Source organism: Aulonocara sp. 'chitande type north' Nkhata Bay, linkage group LG23, assembly GCF_057382095.1.
Source record: "Aulonocara sp. 'chitande type north' Nkhata Bay isolate Kocher_YH1m ecotype deep benthic linkage group LG23, A_spYH_male_GT1.1, whole genome shotgun sequence".
Classification (NCBI taxonomy): domain Eukaryota; kingdom Metazoa; phylum Chordata; class Actinopteri; order Cichliformes; family Cichlidae; genus Aulonocara; species Aulonocara sp. 'chitande type north' Nkhata Bay.
The window spans coordinates 50,706,804-50,711,654 of NC_141365.1; the positions used below are offsets into that span (position 1 = coordinate 50,706,804).

Sequence of the window (4,851 nt, forward strand, 5' to 3'; positions counted from 1 at the left end):
CGGACTTTCAAAGTAAAACAGGAAGCATAACACAGACACAAGGGGACACGGCAGCAAACGTTGAACACAGAAAGCGAAAATAAAAGACTGTTAATAATAAACAACACAAAACACTGGGTCCCTGACCCATGACCGTGACATATTGAGCCATAACACAATATTCTTGTTACTTGTGAATGATTTTAACCAAAATAATAAGCTTGTGGACTCACAAGTTCACAATAATTAGTTACTTTATCTCCAAGAAATAACAAATAGAACTTCTTTATGTCCTACAATGTACATTCGAAACAATAAGCAGATGTGGGACAAGTGCAAATAAGAGATCTTTTGGCTGCCTCCAGCACTGAAAAGATCTCTTTGTCACCACATTTGTGCCGTATACATCCAGGAGAGCTGGCAGCCTGTGATGGAGCAGCATGCCATGATAACTTACATTAACTTACATCATCACAGTAAGTAACATAATCAGAGAGCTTTCAACTCAGTCTGGGTTTTCTTGGAAAGATTTGTCTAAAAGCCAACAGCCCAGTAGATGATTTATTTCTCTCATTCATCCACCATTTATTACTATTACTATTATTGCATTATCATCATTTCAAAGCTTCTTTGTTGTTTTCTCAGCCCTAAGGGAGTTATCTTCAAAGAATATCTTTCCAATACTCAGTGGCCTACTTTACATTAGACATTAATATAATACTCCATAACCTGTGGCTATACTGCCCCCTGCAGCTAATATTGTGGTATTAACATTACTAATTGGTATAATAATGACATCTTTTGGCACATGTGACTACTATGTTTGGCTATTTATAGACTGATACTAGAATTTGCATTAATAATTTTATAGAACTAAAATAATAAATACTTTATTATTTAGAACGTTTCTGTTACTTTCATTTTCATTTTATCACATTCCATATTAGAAATGTGATAAAATGAGAGATGCACTTATTTGCAAAGTCATCATTTTTTTTTTAGAAAATTGGGAAAAAAAACATGCTATTAATAATGCCGTTAGTCAAATTCATGTATAACTTTTAGGGGTTTTTTTTTTTTTGCATATTGATTATACTGAAATAGAGATGGTGAGCCTAACAGTACAGAAGCATACTAAAACAAGAACACTGACAGTCTAACATGCATTAATGGTCTAAGTCATGAAAAGTATTTTTCTTGTCAGTTAGGAAGAAAATGACCTCACACTGTTATAACTTTTTCTCTCTCTGTGTTTTCCTTTTCTTTTCTTTTATACTTGAAAATGTGATCAAGGCGACTCATATTCACAGCATGTAATGACACTGACAGTCCAGGGCATTGTTGTTTGCTGTGCTAGTGTCATGAACCGAAGTTCCGTGCGCAAGCTGGACCCAGAAGCAGAACACACACACCAGGGTAGGGGAGAATAAAGAAACCAAATTTTATTATAACTAAAAGTGTCCCGTGAGGGTAGCCGGAAAAAACAACGTGTGGAACCAGAAAAAACCGAAGGACCGGGGAGGTGAGTCGCGCAGGGAACTCCAAGAGCGGGGCTGTGGGAGGCTGCAAAAAAAAAAGGAGAAACAGATTACTGGGGTGCAGAAAAATGGCAGCATACAAGGGAAGGTGGAGTATGCGTCTTACGGTGATAGCCGGGCTGAGTGAACCAGAGGGGGGGGGGCTCCAAAAGGGGTCGAGGCGGCGGGGCTGATCGTGATCCAAATCTCAGGCGGGCAGGTGGACAGGCAGGTGGCTCAAAAACGCCGAGTTGTGATCGCTGAGAGACGACTACGGACTGGCGTGGAGGAGCAGGTAGGGCAGGATTAAATAGTCCACCAATAGTCCAGGTGTGGGGTTGGCAGCCACGCCCGTGGGCGTGGGCATCCCATCAGCACCCCGGACGCCGGGCCGCGGACCATGACAGCTAGGGTTAGGATTAGCATTTCAGACATATGTAATCCCTGTTACTCTTGCTGGATCCAACAAATGTGTAGGAATTTGTATTAAAATTCGATTTTCGTGTAATATTCATATTCAACATTAGTCCTTTCATTTTATAACCACGTATCTACCTAGGGCCTCAGTGGAGCTGGGCTCTGTCCTAGGAGTGAAAGGCAAGGTACAACCTTGCCAGGTCTCCATTCTATCATAGTACTGTTCGATATTTTTTTCAAAAATATGAATGAAAGAAAATATCAAACTAGGATTCTTGCAAATAAGAAGATGGCTGTGCATATTCAGTCCTTTCTTTGACTGCATCGTCCACCTGATCCATCAAACCTCCAGCAGGTAAACCTTATTCAAGGTCAAGTTCAAATTTTATTCGCCACATGCAGTGGCAGGTTGCCCTGCAGTGGAATGAACCCGCCCCCCGACCATACACACACAATACAGACATCACATGGGGATACAAGTCAGAGAACGTTGCATTATAGAAAAAAAACACTGAAATATACACTACAATGGGAAAGTACAAGAGGAAAAATGAGACCTCTGCTCATGCTGGGCTATAGAGGACAGCATGATAACAGGAAACAAAAAAACTCCTCTGCACAGAAAGCACATAAATGTCCACAGTACAACATTATGGAGCACGTGACCAGCAACAAGGTTGGGTAGGGGATGAGGAGTAATCCCAGGCAACACAGCAGCCATCCTGCCACTGCGCCGACTCTCCAGCGTGGGCCCAGACCCGCCTCATGTTCCCAGGAGGCAACAAGCATCGAAGGCATTGAAAGGGGAGGGGGGATGTGTGAGTGCTTATCAGTGTAAGTGTATGTGTGTGCGTGTCCATAGTTCAGCTGAGACAGTGTCCTTCGCCCTGCCAGGCTAAGTAAACAGTTTACCAGCCAACCCAGGTGGCCTTGCATGGAATGGGAAGGAACAGACTCAACACAGTCGTTATCAGGGAGTTGTTGTTCAGCTTGAGCCCACAGCTGGCACCGAAGGGGTAGCCGCATTATAATGGTGGTTTTTCTTTTACAAACAACTCATGAGAATTTCAAGCTGTTTTTTACACTCCGACACTGGTCTCTCAATCTCCCGTTGGATAGCTGCGAGTTTCTCCATGATGTTATTTACCTTCAATTCCGTGGTCTTTTCACACTTTTGCTCACAGAGCAGATTCTGAGACCTCACGACCGCAGCCAACTGATCCGCGATGTAATCCAGCTTCCGCCCAGAGGTGTTGTTCCGAGTGGACTCTTCCCTGATGTAATCCAATATACGCTCAGAGGTGTTATTCTGAGCCTTCACTGCAGCCGTTAGCGCCTCCAAGCTCTTAACCTGCTGCATTCAGTGAGCCCTTTCTGAGAAGCCGCACCTCGTCCCATCGTTCCAATCCCAGCGGGCAGCCTTGTGGGGGTTTGAACAGCCGGTTCCGCTTTCTTAATTCTCCGATAAGCCAGGGCCAAGCCAGCTCCGATCAGCAAGAACCCTGTTATCATGGTTCCGAATAGGTCGATATCTTCAGCGTCCTCGATCGACAGTCCCAGATCGACGACCCTCCATGTCTGCCACCCGTCCATCGTGTACCCGGCAGGGAAAGTCCCTCCAGGGCACTCGGGCTCTCCCGAGCCCAGACTTCTCGAGCCCAGACTTCTCATTGAGAAAAGGGTGTCAATAGCATTCAGAGACCAGTTGATCAAATCCATAATTCTCTTTTAGGTTTTTAGACACAGACTGTGAGAGAGTGTTCCAGGGAAGTGAACTACACACGAGACAAGACAAGGACACAAGAGGCTAAGCAGGGAAGATAAGGTAAGGAGAAGGAGGAGAAAAGTGCGACCGCCTTCGCCGAGAGCCAAACGAAACGAGAAAGACATTGTAAAAAAATTAAACAGTAACACTGGAGGCTGAATGCAAATTGCATTGTAAACTCTGCTTCAGTGAATTATATTAATGTCCAAGGAGTCATTCAGGACTGTAAAACGTGAACTACAGACCCCCAGTCTTCATCATTAAATCTCTGATTGCTTCCATTTCCATTGTATATCAGATACTTTAAAGGTAAAGTGTTTTATATGTTACATTCAAATCCTTAAAGATAAGCAGCAGGTAGATCATAGCTCCAAACTGCTCACCGCACAGTAAGTGGTGATAGAGGTACAAAAGCGTCTCCCTCAGGAGACTCAGGAAAGCAGGACTCTCCACACTTCATCTCACAACTTTCTACAGGGGCACCATTGAAAACATCCTGACACAAAGTTTTACAGCTTGGTTTGGCAGCTGCAAGTCCTACGAGAAGCATCAACTTAATAGGATTGTCAAGACTTCCAGGAGGATTGTTGGTGCCCCTCTCTCACCACTGGAGGAGATCTACAACCAGCGCTGCACATGCAGAGCTATCTCCATCATCAGAGACTCCAACCACCCCTCTCATGGCCTGTTCTCACTCCTGCCGTCTGGCAAGAAGTACAGGAGCATCAGTTGCAGAACCACCAGGATGCTGGAGGGTTCTTTGCACAAGCCGTGAGACTGATAAATGGTCTGTGCCCCCTCCCCACCCACACAGCCACTCACACAGCTACACTCTAAGATCAACAAGCAGACTGTGTTGCCCCTATCCACACACACACACACACACACACACACACACACACATACAATACACTCCCCAGATACACACACTATCTAATTTTTCCATCCCCTTCTGTGAAAGGACTGCTGCTATCTACCCGAATGAATGTGACTGGAGTTTGTTTTAGAACTTAGATTTTACGCTATGTATATATTTTTTTCATCAGTTGTCTGTTTAGGTGGTTCAGCAGGTAAGGGGTGTGATGTTGAAATCCCAGGTGGACTTGGTGGTATCTCTGGAACAACACAGTCTATAACCCCGACGTTTCAGGAACAACTCTGCTGGTGTACGAC

The 4,851-nt window shown here is 44.4% G+C and overlaps 1 pseudogene; it reads right to left on the reverse strand.

The window, feature by feature from the left end:
• Positions 1-1,952: 1,952 nt before the first annotated feature.
• LOC147302987 (uncharacterized) lies at positions 1,953-4,459 on the reverse strand (annotated as a pseudogene).
• Between the last annotated feature and the right edge of the window lie 392 nt (positions 4,460-4,851).